Source organism: Podarcis melisellensis, assembly GCF_964234715.1.
Source record: "Podarcis melisellensis genome assembly, chromosome: 2".
NCBI classification, from domain to species: domain Eukaryota; kingdom Metazoa; phylum Chordata; class Lepidosauria; order Squamata; family Lacertidae; genus Podarcis; species Podarcis melisellensis.
In genome coordinates this window covers 113,435,394-113,457,455 of record NC_138529.1, presented here as the reverse complement: position 1 = coordinate 113,457,455, position 22,062 = coordinate 113,435,394, and the positions used below count along the sequence as shown (strand labels likewise).

At 46.8% G+C, this 22,062-nt stretch overlaps 1 protein-coding gene and 1 long non-coding RNA gene across 2 annotated transcripts in view; both read right to left on the bottom strand.

The window, feature by feature from the left end:
• Positions 1 to 22,062, bottom strand: part of LOC309361170 (uncharacterized protein) — a gene marked incomplete at its 3' end in the record, with an annotated part of 122,090 nt that overhangs the window by 14,328 nt on the left and 85,700 nt on the right. The gene's annotated exons all lie outside the window — the stretch shown is intronic.
• LOC309365370 overlaps positions 1 to 22,062 on the bottom strand; it is a 102,166-nt gene that overhangs the window by 383 nt on the left and 79,721 nt on the right. The gene's annotated exons all lie outside the window — the stretch shown is intronic.

Sequence of the window (22,062 nt, the reverse complement as noted above, 5' to 3'; positions counted from 1 at the left end):
TGAGTTTCCCCAGCCACTCTGGGTGGCTCCCAATCAAGTATTAAAAACAGTACAGCATTAAATATTAAAAACTTCCCTAAACAGGGCTAGCTTCAGATGTCTTTTAAAGATAGGATAGCTGCTTATTTCCTTCACATCTGAAGGGAGGGTGTTTCACAGGTTGGGGGCCATTACCGAGAAGGCCCTCTGTCTGGTTCCCTGTAACCTCACTTCTCGCAATGAGGGAACTGCCAGAAGGCCCTTGGCGCTGGATCTCAGTGTCTGGGCTGAACGATGGGGGTGGAGATGCTCCTTCAGGTATACAGGACCGAGGCCATTTAAGGCTTTAAAGGTCAGCACCAACACTTTGAATTGTACTCGGAAACATACTGGGAGCCAATGCAGATCTCTCAGGACCGGTGTTATGTGGTCCTTGCGACCACTAAATGTTAACAAGCAGAAACCTGTGCAGGAATAGAGACAATACTGCTGATGTGAAAGAAAAATGTTTCATAAGAAACTATAAGAGATTTCAAGTGAGAACATGCGCGTTTGAATCAGCAGAAGATTGTACAGTGGTACCTCGGGTTACATACACTTCAGGTTACAGACGCCTCTTCTATTCTTCTCAGTTATATGATTATGAAAGTAAAGTTCTTTTGAATAGCAAGAGTCTGGCCACTCTATAGTCTGTAAAAAGGAACTATCAACTAGAATACCTATTTCGCTTCCTAGCTATAAGCTACTCTCTTACTTTGGATATCATAAAAATTCACAGACAGAGAGACTTTAATGTTGTATACAGTGTAAGGCTGGGGAATTAAGAGGTGGGGAGAGCGAGCGGGGGAGGGGTAGTACACTTTCATTATTTTACGAAGTTCATATGCAAGGTGTTTGTGTCAGTGTGACATGGGTAGCTTCTCTTCCTATTCATTTATTAGTTTTCATTGGCAGTGAGAAAGGTCGAGGGGCCCAGGGCACAGTTGGTTGCCTTCAGTTGACTGCAGTAAAGGTGGTGGAGGCTGAACTATTTTGAGGATGTGAGTTGCAATTTGAAGAAGACGTGAGTTGCAATTTGACATCATCTGGAGGGGCCACAGGTTACCCAACAGGTCCGTTTTCAGCGCCTTCACCTTCTCCTGGCGCAGCTGCCCTTGGAACTCCTCGTACTGAATGTGCTTTTGTCCTGTGGTGCCTCTGCAGGTGGGCTTTTTCAGGACGGAGAGGGCCTCACCACAAATGAGGCACACAGGCATGCCTTTCAGCTCCACAAAGAATTTGTCGTATGTCCATCTTTTTTGAAAATGCGGCACTCCAAATCTATCTTCCTCTTCTTGTGGACACATTGATTGAAACAGACAATTAGGCAGACGGAGTTGTTCGAATATGGGAGTCCTATGCTGCCTATAGCCAGCCCTGGTCAGTAATGTGTCTGCAGCTCTTTGAGCCATTGAGGTTTCTGAGCTCTTTTCAAAGGCAGCCCCAGGAAGAGTGTGTTAAACTAACTCCTACGCAATGTGGCACCAGACTGCTTTCTTTTTTTGTAATTATCTGTTTGTTTTAAATTCTGTAGCTTAAATTCTCTTGATGCTTCTTTTTTTGAGAAGGGCCTCTTACGCTCACAAAGCAATGATTTTCAGTGCAGCTTCATAACACTGATTGCGCCCTCACACTGCCCCTTTTTGTGGGGGGATTTGGATCCAGAAAAGTAGCAGATGGGGAAAGGTTAAGCAGAATCCCACCCACCCGCTGCGCCACCCTTAGGTGTGCTCAGTCTTCGCCTGCTTCATGACTCCAGCTTCCATGAGAAGGCAGGATAGAGCAGCAGAAAACAGGAAGTGGTCCTTCAACCGGCCAGGACATCTCACCATTACAGACAGATCCAGTCTCCTGCTGTGGAGTCAAGAGTGGCCCAGGGATGGTGGAGAGAGAAGGGAAAGGGGCCAGGGACAGAAAGAATGGCAGGGCTACAGATGCTCCCTTGAACCCCTCCCCTGACATCAAGGGGAGCTCCTCTTCTGAGACTGAAAGCATTGGGGTGGTTTGATTTTATCAGTATTGCAAGGAAGCATAGAAGGAAAGGTAAAAAACACCTATGCGGTTTATTAAAGTATCTGTGGTTTCTCCCCTGTGTGAGTTCGTTGATGTATTCTAAGGTGTCCATTTTGACTGTAGCTCTTTCCACATTCAATACATTTATATGGTTTTTCCCCCATGTGAGTTCGTTGGTGTATTCTAAGTGATCCACTATCACTGAAACTCTTTCCACATTCCATACATTTAAATGGTTTCTCCCCCGTGTGAGTTCGTTGGTGTATTCTAAGATATCCATTTCGACTGAAGCTCTTTCCACAATCCAAACATTCAAATGGTTTCTCCCCCGTGTGAGTTCGTTGGTGTATTCTAAGATATCCATTTCGACTGAAGCTCTTTCCACAATCCAAACATTCAAATGGTTTCTCCCCCGTGTGAGTTTGCTGGTGTCTTCTAAGCGATCCACTATCACTGAAACTCTTTCCACATTCCATACATTGAAATGGTTTCTCCCCCGTGTGAGTTCGCTGGTGTCTTCTAAGTGATCCACTATCACTGAAACTCTTTCCACATTCAATACATTTAAATGGTTTCTCCCCTGTATGAATTCGTCGGTGTGTTCTAAGTGCTTCACTTTTGCTGAAACTCTTTCCACATTCAATACATTTAATTGGTTTCTCCCCTGTGTGAGTTCGTTGATGTCTTCTAAGTGCCCCACTTCGACTGAAGCTCTTTCCACATTCAATACATTTAAATGGTTTCTCCTCCGTGTGAGTTCGTTGATGTATTCTAAGGTATCCATTTTGGCAGTAGCTCTTTCCACATTCAATACATTTATATGGCTTTTCCCCTGTGTGAGTTCGTTCGTGTCTTCTAAGTGATCCACTATCACTGAAACTCTTTCCACATTCCATACATTGAAATGGTTTCTCCCCCGTGTGAGTTCGCTTGTGTCTTCTAAGTGATCCACTATCACTGAAACTCTTTCCACATTCAAGACATTTAAATGGTTTCTCCCCTGTATGAATTCGTCGGTGTACTCTAAGTGCTTCACTTTTGCTGAAACTCTTTCCACATTCAATACATTTAATTGGTTTCTCCCCTGTGTGAGTTCGTTGATGTCTTCTAAGTGCCCCACTTCGACTGAAGCTCTTTCCACATTCAATACATTTAAATGGTTTCTCCCCTGTATGAATTCGTCTGTGTACTTTAAGTGCTCCACTTTTGCTGAAACTCTTTCCACATTCAATACATTTATATGGTTTCTCCCCTGGGTGAGTTCGTTGATGTCTTCTAAGTGTTTCACTAAGACTGAAGCTCTTTTCATATACAGTACATTTAAATGGTTTCTCCCCCGTGTGAGTTCGTTGGTGTCTTCTAAGTTTTCCACTTTCACTGAAGCTCTTTCCACATTCAAAACATTCAAATCGTTTATCTCCTTTGTGAGTTTGTTGTTGTATCCTCAATTTTTTTGTTTCCCCCCATAAATTCACAGGTGGCTCCATAGAATTCTGACTTTCATCTTCCTCACCTGTTTGGAAGTCTGGGAGAAAAGAGAAGCCTGTTAGACTTTCAAGAAAGACAAAAAGGGAACTGAACAGATGTCAATCCCAATCTGCACCTTCTCTCGTTGTAACATCTTCATTCTCCACTGTCCTCTCTAGGTTCCAAATTTTTTGCAAAGCTGATGAGACAGTGGCAAGAGCAAAACATGATCACTCTATTCAAACTTAATAAGGCAGCATCGTTTTATAATACAGATCTATGCTGGAACTGGTTTATTAGACACATCTCTATTTTTATTTCTCAAGTGAATGATCTCAGGCTCGAGTAAAAGTGTCTCCTTAGTATTAAGAAGCGTTATTGCCTAGGACCGCGAGGGCAGAGCAGAGACGTCAGTCTTATCCTTTTTTTCAAGCTATCCAAGTTGCTGGCTCTCACTGTCTCCTGTAGGATGGATTCCATAGATGAACTACGCTTCTGTTGATTCATCTTTTGCAGCCCTTAAAGGCAGATAAATGTATTATGGCCTAAGCTTTTGTGGGCTGCAGTCTGACAAAGTGCACTCTTGACCAGGAAAGCTGGCGCCACTATAAACTTCTGAGTCTCTTTGTTGGCTTTGTGTACTTATTTTGAATTTTGCACCAAAGTTGTACCACAGTATCTCCATGGAAGCTTAGGGACAGACAAAATTACAGGGTGTCAGCTCCGTGAATCTCAAGCCTCTCGTGGCTCCGCTGACAGAGCCTGAGAGCGCAAGAGATGGGATTCGGTTGGAATGTGAAGCAGGGGAGGAGCAGCCAAGCTGCAGCAGGAGCAAAGAACGAGGAGCAGGAAGAGGGGGTGATGGGGGGGCACAGACTGTTATCTCCAGTTTGAGCTCTGACACAGAGCCCCCGAAATAGCCTGTCCAAAAAATCGTAGGCTCGAGAGAATCTGCGAGAAGAGGGGAAAAGAAAGCGAAAGTGGGGGCTTCTTTGCTGGAGGACTCGGCATCTGCAAGCTGGGATGAACAGGCTGAAGACTGAGCTCCACAGTGATTTATGAGTTTGAGATAATTACTACTGGTGTTGTCTCACGTCTGTGCAGGAGAACCAAGCCATTACACAGGGGCGCTAAAATTATTATCCCACTCACTCACTCTCACAAACAACCCCAGTCTGTAAGATTGGCAAGTTTACACAATTTGCTTATAATACCAGACGCTCTGGGAATTTATATGCCCAATCCTAAGTGTAGAGCCTCCAGCCCCAGGAATTGTGTATCATGATAACGGGTCCTTTGTCCCTTAAGTCCACCAAACTGGGGAGGTGCATGCATCTATTGTGTTTTGATGCTGGTGGAATGTATCATTCTGACTCTATCTATAACAAATAAGAGTAATAGAAACAATTTATGTACACTAATTATAAATAATTATGGGAAACATTTCCATCCCACTTCACCAATTTTTCAGGATTGGTGTGCAACATCATTACCATCAATTATTCCTGCCGTGGAAATAACACCTAAGATTTCAAAGCCTGGAGGAAGAAAATCTGCCCCCACTACTTTAGGAAAAGGATTCAAGAAACAAAGAGCTGCTTCTGAGAAGGCCTCACCCCTTCCTTCTTCCTGTCAGAAACTTCCTTCCATTTGTCTCCTCTCCATCTTTTCCTCTTTCTCCCTCCATCTATCCCTGTCCCCATCTCCTCTCCCCTCGAACTCACCAGATTTCTCCAAAGGTCCTGGGAGGGAATGCTCAGAGGTTGTGGGGAGGGATGTGGGAGACAGCCTGACCAGGTCAACCGTCCATCTTCCTCCTTCCATCCTGGCCAGGGTTGCAGGTTCAGTCTCAGCTACGTTTGCAGGTTCAGCTTCCTGAGGAGCGCAGAAGCCAGAGCAAGTTGCAGCTTCCTAGGAGGGAGGGAGGGAGGGAGGGAGGGAGGGAGGGAGGGAGGGAGGGAGGGAAGAAGAAGCCAAGGGAGTCTCAGAGCCCCTGCAGGCATTCTCCTGCCCAAGACATTCTGCTGCCCCTGGAGAAGCCCCAATTGGGCACCCCCTTCCCAAGATCCCCCACCCATTTTCAAACACCTTTGCCAATTCCATTCAGCTGCCTGTCCCACCTCCCTTCCTAAGGCTGGCATGGTATGCACATTCGTGGCCTGAGAGTAGACCCCATAGAACTTAAGAGTTAATCTGCAAAGGACTGCTCTGAATACATGGGTGGCCCTTGCATGGAGAAGAAAGAATATTCACCACCATAGCTAAACAGGACCTCAATGTCTAGAGGCAGTGGACCTGTGACCTCCAGGTGCTGGAAACCCAGGTGAGAGGAGGGCACTTACCTTTCCAAGAAGTCCCTCAGTGTCTGGGAGCAGGGTCTGGTCTGCTCCCCCTGCTCTCCCACTGGGCCTCCGCCTGGCATCTGCAGCTCCCCTGAAGGAGAGGACACCATCCCTGGAGTGGGGAAAATTGGGAGCCTGTGGGGTTTCCCACCCTGAACGAGGGGGCTGCATCGTCTTCAGGAAATCCTGCTTCTGGGCATCCCAGTGCTGCTGCGGCTGCCCCTCCTCTGCCTCCTGCTTAATTTGACATAAATCTGCCCGAGGCAGAAGATCCCTGATGGTCCCAACTTGGCCGGCAGGGGGTTTATTTCCTTTGCACTCCAGTCTCACCCTTTGAATGGGTCTCCTGGGTCTCTGCTCTTCCATTTTTACGCCACCCTCCTGGAAAAGAAATAAACACAAATAAAATAAAACCCAAGAATGAAAACAAAAGCACATTTTTTATTTATTTTATTTTTATATATATAAAAATATTTATTAAGGTTTTACATAATAAAACAAATATCACAATCAAAAAGAAAGAGAAAAAAGAGACAATCAAAAATAACACAAACCAAAAATGACAAAAAACAGAGAAAAAAATATTCCTCACTTACTATCTTTAAAACCCTCTTTCCTGACTTCCTCACATCTCCCTTTTCTGTGTTCCCCTTTACACAATCAAATTCAGCAATTTCCTACCCTCTTTCCAATCTTATACCCTATTATAGATTTCAACCTATTATGCCTTGGTTTCTTTACCTTTTAAAACCATTTATCACATGTTCTTTATAACTTAACCCTTGTATCATTTGTTTAGTCTCGACATAATAATACTCTGATCTTACCCCTTTTTTCTCAAATCATTTTTACATATTTCTTTTTACCATGTCACTGATGCCATATTATCTTTATATCCAACATCATTTTAACATTCAAACATTTTAGAATGTTTTTGGAGATATTCTTTGAACTTCTTCCAGTCCTCTTCCACCGACTCTTCTCCCCGGTCTCGGATTCTGCCTGTCATTTCTGCCAATTCCATGTAGTCGATCACTTGCATCTGCCATTCTTCCAAGGTGGGCAAATCTTGTGTCTTCCAATACTTTGCGATGAGTATTCTTGCTGCAGTTGTTGCATACATAAAAAGTGTTCTATCTTTCTTTGACACCAATTGGCCGACAATGCCCCAAAGGAAGGCCTCTGGTTTCTTAGGGAAGGTATGTTTAAATACCTTTTTTAGTTCATTATATATCATTTCCCAGAAGGCCTTAACCTTTGGGCATGTCCACCAGAGGTGAAAGAATGTTCCCTCAGTTTCTTTACATTTCCAGCATTTGTTATCAGGCAGGTGATAAATTTTTGCAAGCTTGACTGGGGTCATGTACCACCTATAGATCATTTTCATAATAATTTCTCTTAAGGCATCGCATGCCATAAACTTCACATCAGTGGTCCACAACTCTTCCCAGTCAGCAAACATAATATTATGACCAATGTCCTGTGCCCATTTAATCATAGCTGATTTGACTGTTTCATCCTGAGTATTCCATTTTAACAGCAAGTTGTACATTCTCGAAAGTATCTTAGTTTTAGGTTCTAAGAATTCTGTTTCTAATTTCGATTTTTCCACCTGGAAGCCAATTTTTTTATCCAAGTTAAAGGCCTCTCTAATTTAATGATAATGTAACCAATCTCGCACTTTATCTTTTAATTTCTCAAAACTCTGCAATCTCAATGCGTCTCGATCTTGTTCTAGTATCTCCCAATATTTCGGCCACTTGGCCTCCATATTGAGTTTTTTCAGAGCCTTAGCCTCCATAGGTGATAGCCACCTTGGGGTCTTGTTTTCCAATGTCTTTATATCTTGTCCAGACATTAAACACAGCTTTCCTGACAATATGGTTTTTGAATGCTCTGTTAGCTTTTACCTTGTCGTACCACAAATATGCATGCCACCCAAAAGTATTGTTGAACCCTTCCAAGTCCAAAATGTCAGTGTTCTCAAGAAGTAGCCAATCTTTCAACCAGCAAAATGCTGCTGATTCATAATACAGCTTCATGTCTGGCAGGGCAAACCCCCCTCTTTCTTTAGCATCGGTCAATATTTTAAATTTTATTCTGGGCTTTTTGCCCTGCCAGACAAATTTGGAAATATCTCTTTGCCACCTCTTGAAACAGTCCATCTTGTCCACAATCTGTAAAGTTTGAAACAAAAACAGCAGTTTTGGCAGTACATTCATCTTTATGGCTGCAATTCGACCCAACAAGGAAAGCTTCAATTTTGACCAAATTTCTAGATCTTTTTTGACTTCTGACCAGCATTTCTCATAGTTATCTTTAAATAAATTCACATTTTTAGCCGTCATGTTAATCCCTAGGTATTTCACTTTCTTAACCACATTTAAGTCTGTCTCCTTCTGAAACCTTTCTTTTTCCATTGTTGTCAAATTTTTCTCTAAAACCTTAGTTTTTTGCTTGTTCAGTTTAAATCCTGCCACATGACCAAATTCTTGAATCAATTCTAATACCCTTTTCGTACTGGATTCTGGCTCCTGTAATGTCAAAACCAAGTCATCTGCAAAAGCCTTAAGTTTATATTGTTTAGCTCCGACCCTAATTCCCTGAATCAGCCGGTCCCTTCTAATCATGTTCAAGAGCACCTCCAGGACCGAAATATATAGCAATGGAGAGATAGGGCAGCCCTGTCATGTTCCTTTTTCTATTCTAAACTCTTCTGACACCACATTATTAACTATCAACTTTGCTTTTTGTTCTGAATAAATTGCTTCTATACCATTTTCAAACCCCTGTCCCACTCCCATTCCCTTAAGATTTTTCTTCATAAAGTTCCAAGAAATATTATCAAAGGCCTTCTCCACGTCAATAAAGAATAAAACTGCTTTTGTGTTAATGTTCGTTTGCAGTAACTCCAAAATGTCAATAATGTTCCTTGTATTATCAGAAAGATGTCTGCCTGGGAGAAAGCCTGCCTGATCTTTATGTATCACTTCATTTAAAACTCTTTTTAATCTATTGGCTAAAATATCTGCAAAAATGTTGTAATCCACATTTAAAAGGGATATGGGACGGTAGTTCTTGAGTTGTGTCTTTTCAGATTCAGATTTTGGTATTAGTGTGATGAAAGCTTCTTTCCACGACTCCGGCGCCTTTTCCCCCTCCAGAATCTCGTTGCACACCTCCTTTAATGGTTGGATTAAATAGTCTTTCAAAGTCTTATAATACTTGGAGGTTAATCCGTCCAGTCCTGGAGACTTGCCTAATTGCATGTTTTGAAGGTTGGATGTTGGAGGTTGGATGGCGGCTAACAGATTGAGGTTGAATCCTGACAAGACAGAAGTACTGTTTTTGGGGGACAGGAGGCGGGCAGGTGTGGAGGATTCCCTGGCCCTGAATGGGGTAACTGTGCCCCTGAAGGACCAGGTGCGCAGCCTGGGAGTCATTTTGGACTCACAGCTGTCCATGGAGGCGCAGATTAACTCTGTGTCCAGGGCAGCTGTCTACCAGCTCCACCTGGTACGCAGGCTAAGACCCTACCTCCCCGCGGACTGTCTCGCCAGAGTGGTGCATGCTCTAGTTATCTCACACTTGGGCTACTGCAACGCGCTCTACGTGGGGCTACCTTTGAAGGTGACCCGGAAACTGCAATTAATCCAGAATGCGGCAGCTAGACTGGTGACTGGGAGTGGCCGCCGGGACCACATAACACCGGTTCTGAGAGATCTGCATTGGCTCCCAGTACGTTTCCGAGCACGATTCAAAGTGTTGGTGCTGACCTTTAAAGCCCTAAACGGCCTCGGTCCTGTATACCTGAAGGAGCGTCTCCACCCCCATCGTTCAGCCCGGACACTGAGATCCAGCGCCAAGGGCCTTCTGGCGGTTCCCTCATTGCGAGAAGTGAGGCTACAGGGAACCAGACAGAGGGCCTTCTCGGTAGTGGCGCCCGCCCTGTGGAACGCCCTCCCATCAGATGTCAGAGATAAAGAATTACCTGACGTTCAGAAGACATCTTAAGGCAGCCCTGTTCAGGGAAGTTTTTAATATGTAATGCTGTATTGTTTTTAATACTGATTGGGAGCCGCCCAGAGTGGCTGGGGAAACTCAGCCAGATGGGTGGGGTATAAATAATAAATTATTATTATTATTATTCAATCTCCTGTTCTGTTATTGTCTTGTTTTCTTGAGATATTTTTTGTAATCCATTAGTTCTTAAAAATTGGTCTATCTCAGTCTCATTCTGTGGCCCCTGGGTATAGAGTTGTTTAAAGTATCTCTGGAAGCACTTGCTAATCTCCACAGGATTCTGAATGTTTCTCCCTTCAACCTCAAGACTTGTAACCGTATTCAGTTTCTGTCTTTTTTTCAACTGCCACGCTAGCAGTTTTCCACATTTATTGGCTGATTCAAAAGTCTTTTGTCTCATTTGTTTAATTTTCCAATCAATTTCCTGATTTATCAGTTTCAAATATTGTACTTGATATAATTTAATTTCTCTCAGAATCTCCTGTGACTTTGGTTTCGATCTTAATTTTTTCTCTCCTTCTTTTATTTTCTCCAAAATTTTATCTTTTTTCTCATTTTGGGTTCTCTTTTTTATTGCATTCTGTTGTATCAGAAACCCCCTCATGACTGCTTTACTTGCATCACAGATTACTCTTTTTTCAACTGTAGTTATCAAATTCACTTCAAAGTAGTCTCTCAAAGTCTTTTGGGCCTTCTTAACAATCTCTTGATCTCTTAGTAAGACGTCATTCATCTTCCATCTGAAGGAACCAGTTAATGTTAGTTTCATTTCCATCTTCACGGCATTATGGTCGGAGCAGGTTTGGGGGCAGATTTCCACCTTTCTAGTCTTTGGTGCCAGTCCTCTAGTTATCCATATTTGGTCAATCCTAGTCCAGGTCATTTTGGCTTCAGAGAAGAATGTCCCTTCTCTCCCTAGGGGATTTTTTGTTCTCCAGATGTCAATCAAGTCCATATTGTCAGTTAGATCAAAAAAGGTTTTAGGTAGCCTGCCATCTTTTGTTATGTTTTGTCTTTGTGCTTTATCCATATTTGTAGATACCACCCCATTCTCTATCTCCCCCCTGAAGGCTCTGCACCTGATCTTGATTGGAGATGGGAATCATTTGAAAATCACCTATTGTCATGGAGGAGGAGATTTCACCCCTCCCATACCCAAGAATCTCCTGACCATCTCCTGAGGTCTTTGCTGACTCTACAGAGAGGAGGAGCAATGTATTGCTCTCTACTTAATTAGTCATGTGAGTGAATCTCTGTGTGTGTGAGAGAGTCAGTCAGTGAGCCGGAGAGAGAGTGCAAGAGATATTATTTAGAGATATTTAGAGACTCTGCAGGCACTCAGAGTGTAGCATTGATTTATGCTTAGAATTTGTAGCTCTGTATATAGTTTTGTATAATAGCTGTAGTTGTAGAATAAAAGGAAGATATTTTACAGAGCTGCTCTCCGAGTGGTTTATACTCTGCAAGACTCTGCAAAACGCTGCTGCGCAACGACTGCATCATTGAGAAAGTAAATTCGGTGCTCTCAGCTCCAAGCTGTGAGTCCACAGCACTGTCACCTGTTCCTGTGGGAAAGGAGGTCTCTGGCAGTGCTACCCAGCTCGCCTAGCCCAGTCGGGGCTGTAGTGCATGAGTCCAGTTGGTACACTGGCTCAAGGGCGATGCTGACACATACCAAATGCCCTAACTCGTACTCCTTAATTGGGGGAGACTTTAATGCTCGTATTGCCACAAATTGGGACCTACTAACTAAGTCCAAACGGTGGACTCCCCCATGCTTGGACAACTTTGACTTGGAACATGCCAGAATTAGAACTTCAAAGGACAACAGAGTAAACAAAGCAGGAGTGACCCTTTACCAAATGGCCATTCGCCTGAATCTAGTTTTCTTGAACGGCACCTTCCCCCCCGACATACCGGGGGAGTTCACTCACCTGGGACTAGCATCTAACAGTGTCATTGATTACTTCTTGATCTCTGCAAATTTGGCCGTTAATGTACTTTTCTTCCAAGTTGAAAACCAACATTTCAGTGATCACCTTCCAATAGTGACCACTTTGTCATTGTTCCGGTGCCAGAAGGACTATAAACACTCAGTCCTTCTGGAAACCTCAGCATCGACCAAAATAAGAGGGATCAAATGGTCAGAGGCTGTGGCCCAAAAATACCAGGAATTTTTTCATAGGGAAATCATTGCCTATCTACCTCAAATATCTACTGATTTACAAGACTTCAATTCGGTTTTGAAACTTTTTAACCTTCTTATAACAAACCTTACCACTTTTTTTTACATCACCTCCTCAAAAGGCGAAAGTGGCGCATTGCAGTACTGGGGCCCCTTGGTTTAACACCTCTTGCAAACAAGCAAGATCCCTTCTTCATTCTATCTATAATGAATACAAAAACTCTAATGCCCAGGCTCTACCACCCTCCTATTTACAAGCCAAAAGAGCATACAAACAGACTTTAAAGCTGGCCAAACGCGAGTGGTATCAAAAGCGTTGGTGAGCCTTGATTGCGGCTTCTAGATCCCGCAGACCACAGGAATTTTGGGCTCTGATAAACAAAAGAGGAAGGAAGTACCCAATGGCGATTATCCCTGCGCCCACATGGGAACAATTCTTGAGTAAATATTTCTCTTTGGCAGAGGAATCCAACTCACCCACGGAATTCCGAGCCGACCATCTACCTTTGTGGCCCTCTACCGACCCAGAACTGATAATGGACTTGATACTAGATCTGAAAACGGGCAAAGCCCCTGGGCCGGATCTAGTCCCTGCTGAGGCTATTGTTGCGCAACCGAGGTGGTGGGCTGAAATTCTGGCCAAAGTCTTTGATGCAATTAATTCTACGGGGCTTATCCCTAGGTCATGGAAGGAGGCCGTGATCGTACTAGTCCATAAAAAGGGTCCCCCTGCTGACCCAGAGAACTATCGGAACATCAGCCTTTTGTCTATCATCGGGAAAATCTATGCAAAATTTTTGCTGTCTAAGCTGTCCCATTGGGCATACGACTCAAATTTGATTGGCCATGAACAAGCGGGCTTTAGGAACAATTATTCGACCACTGACCATATGGTAATTATGTATCATCTTGCCAGAAAATATTCTGCCCCGAGTCGGGGACGCCTATGTGTCGCTTTCATAGACTTAAAGGCCGCCTTCGACAGTATCCCAAGAAACTGTCTATGGAAGAAATTAGAGAGATGGGGCATAGATAGAAGGCTGTTATGGCTTATAACCCAATTACACCACGGGTCGTCGGCTAGAGTGAGACTCACACCGGCGGGAAACCTATCCAATGAGGTCCCAATAAATAGAGGAGTGCGCCAAGGCTGTGTTTTGGCCCCACTCCTCTTTAACTTGTTTATTAGTGACATGAAGCTCTTTCTGAGTGAGTCTCAAGCCAACATTCACGCCCCCCGCCTAGCTGATTTTCGCTGCCCTCTGCTCCTATATGCTGACGATGCAGCGATCCTTTCCTACTCTAGAGTCGGTTTATGCAGAGCTCTAAAGATTTTTGCAAACTCAACCGCCTGACAATTAATCATGGAAAATCTAAAGTACTGGTCTTTACCAGGTCTCGGAAAACTTACAGCTGGAAGTTAGATGGAGTCCAATTAGAACAGGTTTTCAAATTTAAATACCTGGGAGTCTTTTTTCACTACAACCTAAGCTGGAAGCCACAGATACAGTATTTACTGAACAAAGGGAAAACAATACTTTACACTCTACTCCAATTTTTTGCGGTCGACGGAGCCTCCCACATCCCTTCTGCATTGAAGGTGTACCACGCAAAAGTGGTTTCCACCCTCTGTTATGCTGCCCTGCTCTGGGCCCCAGGGTCCAATTTAACATCGCTGGGGACATTGCAGAATCAGTTTCTCCGTCGCCTCCTGAAACTCCCCATGTGTGTGAGCAATGCAGCCATACATCTGGAGCTAAGGATTGCATCATTGGAGACTGCCATCTGGAAGTGAGTCTTTGGCTATTGGCTGTCTTGCTGGCATAGGCTTCCCGACCATTACCTCTTTCAGTGCCTCTGGCGGGATGACTTTGTTAATCCGTGGGTAGGGAAAATCCATGCCAAACTTCTGAGCATCGGAATTTCCCCAGCGGACTCCTTAAAGATGAACCTACGCTCAGCCAAAAGCCTTATCGAGCAAAGATTAGCAGACATTGAAAATCAACACAACCTCTCCAGGGGTGGGGGTGTCTGCTCCCCCAGGTATCATGGAATAACCCCACCACTTGGCCTTCCATCATACATGTCATCTCTTTCATCTGTATCACACTGACTTGCATTTATTCGTGCAAGGTTCAATGTTTTTCCATCGAACCTGCTGAGCCACAGATTTTCCAAGGGTTTGGTGTCTCCGCTATGTGAGTGTGACGGGAAAACAGTTGAATCTCTTCCACATATAATGTTCAACTGTCCCTTACATAGCATAGCCAGGACTAAATTCCTGGGTCCTGCTTTACTGCGCTTGGTTAGCAGGCCTGTTGAGTCACATGCCGCAATGCTTTTGCAGGATACAGACCCTTCTGTAACTCTGCAGGTGGCGAGATTCCTGAATGCGGTTATCTCACACACAAAAACCACCAAAAAACAACATCAACAAAAAAACTAATCGGACAGTTATGATGAGAGTGCATGACGGATCTCGTCTCCAGTTCTTCTTTTTCTGTGAACCGTCCCTTGGATCTTTCCGGGCCTCAAGCTATTATTTGTCACTGCTCAATGACCCACCCTTGCATCGTGGTGTTCCCCTTCTGTTGTTAGATGTATTGGTTTTTATGTTTCTGTGCTTTTATGTTTGTACATATTTTATGGGCTAATAGCCGTAAATAAATTATTATATTTATATTTACCACCCCATTCATATCGCCCATCATAATGATGTTGTTATAATCCATGTAGTCCAACATTGTCTCATGGAACTTTTTGTAAAATTCTGACTTCCCCTCATTTGGTGCATAAATTCCTAAAATCAAAAATTTTTCTCCTTGTATTTGAATTTCAATTGCCCCAATTCTTCCTTGTTCATCTTTAAAAAGGAATTTTGGTGATAGGCTTTCTTTTGCATAAATAACAACTCCTCTCTTTACTTTATCCGATGAGATAAATTCTTGACCTAATCTTTTGTTAATTAAAACTTTCCTGTGAAGCCTAATCACATGCGTTTCCTGTAGGCAAATTAAGTCTAATTGTTCCTTTTTTAATATATGAAAGATCTTCCTCCTCTTCTCAGGGGAGTTACAACCATGAATGTTCCAACTTAATAGTTGCAGAGACATGTTGAGATAAGTCTATTTTCCTCCTACGGCTCCCAAAAGTTCTTCTCCCTTTGACGGTGGTATCACTTTCTCCGGCTCGTCAAGACCCAAGGGTGTAAGTAGTGAACTTAATGGTCCAGATCCTGGGGCTCCTAGTTCTTTTTCAATCTCTTTCTGAAGGTCTTCTCCGTAATCACTCAGAAATTTTCCCTTGTCTTCAACTGTTCTGATTTTAACTTTTTTCCCTCTAAAGTTAAAAGATAGTCCCTGGGGGAACTCCCATCTGAAGATGATTCTATTGCTTCTCAGTAGTTTCACCAAGTCTCCGTAGTTAGATCTAAGCTCCAGAAGGTGTTTCAGAATGTCCTTGTAAATTTCCACTCTAAAGTCCTGAATCTCAAGAGTCTTTTGGAAATGTGCACTCAGTATCTTGTCTCTTTCTTCCTTCGTTCTGAGGGAGATCAGGCAATCTCTTGACCTGACCTTCCTCCCTCCCTTTCCAAGTCTGAATGCACTTATAATTTTAAAATCTTTGTCCTCTTCCAAAGGCCAAAATTCTGCAAACTCTTTTGTCAAGTATTCAATTAAATCTTCCTTTTCAAGTTCTGGAACCGACCTCAATCTTAAGTTATTTTCTTTACTTTTCAGTTCTAACATAGACAGTTATGCCTGATGTTCGCCAATCTGTTTGCACATAGGTTTGATTTCCTCTTGTACTGCCTCTGCTTTCTGTTTGGCCTCCTCAGCTGTTTTACGATTTAATGTAGTGGCCACCAGCAGTTTCCCAATGGCTTGTGCATTTAAACTACCGTATTTTTCGCACGATTGGACGCACCGGACCATAGGACGCGCCTAGTTTTTTGGGGGGAAATAAAGGGGAAAAAATTTCCCTTTATTTCCCCCCCAAAAGCAGGTCAGGGAAACCGAACCAGGTCGAGGAACAGCGGGATAGTGGCGCTGGGCCTCCCTGCTGTCCCCCGAGCTTGTGGGGCTGGCTGATGTCTGCCTAGCGCGCGGGGCGCTCTGCTTCAGGGCGCCCCACCCGCCGGGCGGCAGGCTGCTATCCGCAGCTTGGGGAGCCTTGCGGGGAACTGCTGCAGGGCTCCCTACGCTGCGGATGTATGCCTGGCGTGAGGGGCGCTCTGCTTTAGGGCGCCCCACTCACCGGGCGGCAGGCTGCTATCCGCAGCTTGGGGAGCCTTGCGGGGAACTCCTGCAAGGCTCTCCACGCAGCGGATGTGTTCCCGAAGCGCCAGGCGCTCTGCTTTCAGGGCGCCCGACGCTCCGGGAAGCAGGCTGCTATCCGCAGCGTGGGGAGCCCTGTGAGGAACTGCTGCAGGGCTCTGCACGCTGCAGATGTCTGCCCGGCGCGAGGGGCGCTCTGCTTCAGGGCGCCCCTCGCGCCGGGCGGCAGGCTGCTATCCGCAGCGTGGGGAGCCTTGCGGGGAACTCCTGCAAGGCTCTCCACGCAGCGGATGTGTTCCTGAAGTGCCGGGCGCTCTGCTTTCAGGGCGCCCGACGCTCCGGGAAGCAGGCTGCTATCCGCAGCGTGGGGAGCCCTGTGAGGAACTGCTGCAGGGCTCTGCACGCTGCAGATGTCTGCCCGGCGCGAGGGGCGCTCTGCTTCAGGGCGCCCCTCGCGCCGGGCGGCAGGCTGCTATCCGCAGCGTGGGGAGCCTTGCGGGGAACTCCTGCAAGGCTCTCCACGCAGCGGATGTGTTCCTGAAGTGCCGGGCGCTCTGCTTTCAGGGCGCCCGACGCTCCGGGAAGCAGGCTGCTATCCGCAGCTTGGGGAGCCTTGCGGGGAACTGCTGCAGGGCTCCCCAAGCTGCGGATGTATGCCTGGCGCGAGGGGCGCTCTGCTTCAGGGCGCCACACCCGCCGGGCGGCAGGCTGCTATCCGCAGCGTGGGGAGCCTTGCGGGGAGCTCCTGCAAGGGTCCCCACGCTGCTGGTGTGTTCCCGAAGCGCCGGGAGCTCTGCTTTCAGGGCGCCCGACGCTCCGGGAAGCAGGCTGCTATCCGCAGCCTAGACACGGCTAGCGGAGCGCTAATCCCGAAGCTTGGGGCGTGCGGAGCTCAGCGCGTCCCAAGCTTCTGGGCGCCAGCAAGGTCTCCGCTAGCCGTCGCGGGGCTCTCCCAGGGCTAGCGGAGACCTTGCCGGCACCCAGAAGCTTGGGGCGTGCTGAGCTCCGCACGCCCCAAGCTTCTGGATTAGCGCAGTGGTCCGCTAGCCCTGGGAGAGCCGGGCGACGTCGCGGGGCTCTCCCAGGGCTAGCGGAGACCTTGCCGGCACCCAGAAGCTTGGGGCGTGCTGAGCTCAGCGCGCCCCAAGCTTCTGGGCGCCAGCAAGGTCTCCACTAGCCGTCGCGGGGCTCTCCCAGGGCTAGCGGAGACCTTGCCGGCACCCAGAAGCTTGGGGCGCGCTGAGCTCCGCACGCCCCAAGCTTCTGGATTAGCGCAGTGGTCCGCTAGCCCTGGGAGAGCCGGGCGACATCGCGGGGCTCTCCCAGGGCTAGCGGAGACCTTGCCGGCACCCAGAAGCTTGGGGCGCGCTGAGCTCCGCACGCCCCAAGCTTCTGGATTAGCGCAGTGGTCCGCTAGCCCTGGGAGAGCCGGGCGACGTCGCGGGGCTCTCCCAGGGCTAGCGGAGACCTTGCCGGCACCCAGAAGCTTGGGGCGTGCTGAGCTCAGCGCGCCCCAAGCTTCTGGGCGCCAGCAAGGTCTCCACTAGCCGTCGCGGGGCTCTCCCAGGGCTAGCGGAGACCTTGCCGGCACCGAGGAGCTTGGGGCGCGCTGAGCTCCGCACGCCCCAAGCTTCTGGATTAGCGCAGTGGTCCGCTAGCCCTGGGAGAGCCGGGCGACGTCGCGGGGCTCTCCCAGGGCTAGCGGAGACCTTGCCGGCACCCAGAAGCTTGGGGCGCGCTGAGCTCCGCACGCCCCAAGCTTCTGGATTAGCGCAGTGGTCCGCTAGCCCTGGGAGAGCCGGGCGACGTCGCGGGGCTCTCCCAGGGCTAGCGGAGACCTTGCCGGCACCCAGAAGCTTGGGGCGTGCTGAGCTCCGCACGCCCCAAGCTTCGGGATTAATGCAGCGCTCCGCTAGCGGTGGGAGAGCTGGGTCTCCCACTCCTAGCGGATAGCTTCCTGAAGCCTGGAGAGCGAGAGGGGTCGGTGCGCACCGACCCCTCTCGCTCTCCAGGCTTCAGCGAAAGCCTGCATTCGCTCCATAGGATGCACACACATTTTCCCTTGCTTTTTAGGGGGGGAAAAGTGTGTCCTATGGTGCGAAAAATACGGTAACTTGTTGAGTCAAATTGTTAACACTGGCTGTATTTTGGTCAATTTTAGATGATTGATCAGCCACTTGTTTACTTAGGCCATCCAATTTTTCGAAAATTTTATCTAGCACAGAGGTAGAGTCCCCTCCTGTGGCCATTCCTTCAGGCCTAATTTGTTCTAAATCTTCCTCTCTTGTCACAGGAACAGTGGGAACAGATGATCTGCGCAGCTGTGAAGTTATGGTAGTTTGTTGTGTTTTGGCTTTGCTTGATCTTGTCCTCCCACTCCCACTCATCCCACAGCTGTCTATGCGCCAAGGTCGGTCTCACGGTTTGCAGTTCCCATGGAAATCCCAAGTCCAAGAAATGGGAAAAAACCCCAGCAGTTGCACAGCTTCAGTTTTCCACTAGAGGGACACAATGTTTCCCTTGGAGAGACACAGTTTATAAAGTCTTATAACATATAAAGTCCTTTCCCAAATCACAAAGTGTCCCTTCAGATTTGTAACAGTTGCAAATCTCCAGAAAACCTTACAGATCCCTTACTTTGCAGAGTTGCACATAAAAAGGTACAATGTCTCCAAAAAGCGCGAGTTGCAACATGACAGTTCATGCAGCCTGACAGCCCTAGTCGTTTGGCAGCCGGTTACCGGGAGTTCAATATGTTTTTTATAAATCCACACGTGGAGAGGGAAAGTCAAATTCTTCCTCTTCTACCTTAAATTCAAGTCAAATTCTCTATCTGATGTTCGGATAACAGTTTTTTAGGCACAGTTTCTTAGCAAAAGCAAACTGAACGTCGTTGCTTTAAATCTTTAAACAGAGCCAGAAGACGGACTTCCTGGTTGCATCTCCCGTTTCGGTGTCAAATTAAGGCTTCTCTTTCAAAAGGCAGAATTTCTTTAAACTTCACCTACTCGCAGGTAGTTGTCTCTTAGCCAGATGATCCCAGGAAAAAGGTCAGCGCTCACCGACAACAGCTTCGCGGCTTCACCCCATGGAAAGAGCGATCGACCCTCAGCACCGCGCCAACCCCGTCACTTTCCGGAGCCCCTTACGGGGTTCCTTTAAAGTTTCGGGGGACGCTAATGGTGCCCGCTAGGTCCCACGGCCACAGGCTTCAGCTGCCTGTGGTTTTTCAACGGGGGTCTCCGCTTCGCCATAGCGGACGACCCGTTTCCGCGGAGCTCCCTCTTCACAGTTAGAAGAGGGCAGCCATTGCCGTTCGCGCCGCCTCCGGAAGTTTGCACATTTTTTAACCACTGGCCAGTTTTTGAAATATATTATTACTCTTTCTATTTCTGATGTTTAGGCTGTGAATAACAATCATTATGTCACCCAAATGACTCCACCCAGGGACGAGGTGAAGTTATCCAAAGACTGGGGGAAACATCAAGGTTTATGGAAGTACAAATAATATTTGGGGGGGGGCGCGGGAACCAAGGCAATGGAAGGAAATTTAAAAACAACCCAGTGAGAGGACTGAGCATGTTCAGTGGACAGGGAATGCTGATCCTGGCTGCAACTTCTAGCATGTTGGAAAGGCAGCAACAGATCTTTGTATATGATTAAGGCTGCAACAGACCCACCTAACATTTAAAGCACATGGCTTCACCCAAGAAATCCTGCCAGCTGCAGTTTGTTAGGGGTGTTGAGAGCTGTAGCAATAAACTACAAGTCCCGTGGTTCTCTGGGGGAAGCCACGTGCTTTAAATGTATTGTATCCGCACAGCCTAAGAAACAAACTGACAAAATGAATATTGACCAAAAAATCAAACAACACACTCCAAAATATTTTATATTTGATGGTCACAAACTCTCTTGACTGAAGACATTCTAACTTGCAGTCGACTGGCTGCATATGGCTTGCCAAGCCTCAGGGTGTGTCCTGCTAGTCCCTGAGGTTTCCATCTCCTGATCTGATCATAGGATGAAGATCTCTGTCTGTTCTGGAGAGAAAGATGCCTAAGGGGCCCTTGGAGAGATCTTTTAAACTCCAATTTCACCACAAAGCAGCACAGTGCTGAAATGGGGTAAAAGCCCTGCTCTGGAAATAAATGATCCCTCTGGCTGCTCTTTAAAGAGCATTTCTAAAGAACAATCTGAAGGGTCTTTTCCCCACAGATTTCCTTGCTAATTCAGCAGAGTCTTCTTGTGCTCTAATTTTTCCCCACCCCAGCACTGGGGTTGGAAGGTCTAAACATGCTGATTGTGTTTGCAAAACTTGTATGTATGCTAGATGGCATGTCTGGTGAGTGTGTGCAGCACCTCTGGCGTGTGTGCATGTGACTTTATGGTCTGCATCTCTTTTCTGTGTGCATGCATGTGCATACATTGGCCACAAAGCTCACTGGAATGTGGCCTCCAGAATCAATGCAGCTTTAAGCCCAAAAATGTTCCTCCTGCTCTATCAGAAAGAACAATCAAATCTGAGACTATCAAGAGGAGAGAACTCCTGGATCTACAGAGTTAATGTTCTCAACATCCTATGGACACAAACTGCAACGAGATTTCCCTTTAATTGCTTTGAGAATTTTTCCCTTAAAAATATGAAGAAGTATATAAATGAAATGAGTAATAATCTGAACATGAATAGCTAATTTCAATTTTGCCTTCCTCAGTCTTTTACAATACTGTCTTCAACATATTTATTATCATTAATTCATTTCCATATGCCACACTTCTTAAGAATCCTCCTTTCCTCTGCATTCTCAAAACTGGCACCCACTTCAACCCTCAGCCTTCATCTCAAAACTCTGCTGCCTTACTAAGGTGGAAATAAAACCTTTAATGAAACAGGCTTAAGCCTCTCTCGCTGATTTACACGCAGACACAAGAGGTCACTAACTTTGATAGCTTGGGAATAGATCAGATGCGTTCTCCAGGAAATAGATCTATTAGATGTTTTATTAGCCTTGACAGAACAACAGAACCTCCATGTGTAGGCAGAGTGTACCTTGATGTAAGGAAGGCAAAAGAAGCCATTTCCTTGCAAAATGAATCTGATGGACATCATTGCCACAAGATGCGGTGATGGTGGTGGTGGCAAAGAGAGCTTTAAAAGGCGACCAATTCACGAAGGAGGGCAATAGGTTTATCAATGGCACTGGCAGAGGAAGGGGGCAGGAGGGGCTGGAGAGTGAGAGGGACACCTCTCTGTTGCACTGCTCTTCCTCCCCCCCCCCGCCTCCCCTTCCCTCTCCGCCGTGGGGAGGACCGTGGAAGAGGACGGGGCTCCCTGCTGAGGGACAGGGAGAGGGGCGGCAAAAGCCCCAGCTACGCCGCTGATCCGTGAGCGACTATATGCATCGTCCATCGGGAAGCAGCAGCTGCCTTGGACCCCTCATTCTGCCCCTTGAGCTCAGGACTGAAGGGAGCAGCTCCCCAGGGTCTCCGGCAGGGTCCGTGCCAGCCTGAGCCAGAGATGTTTGCCCCTGTGCCCTCCTGCAGATGCCCTGCCCCTCCGCTGCGTCCCTTCCCCTTCCTGCCCGGTTGGGGGGGGGCGCCCTGCAGCCTGTGACTCCACTCGGGGCCTGATCCTGCCAGGCGCACGTGCTCTCCTCCTCCCCCCCCCCCGCCTCCTGCACCTCGGACTCCTCGCTCCGTCCCGGCAGCGGAATCCGGCTCCTCTCCGGGGAAACTCGCC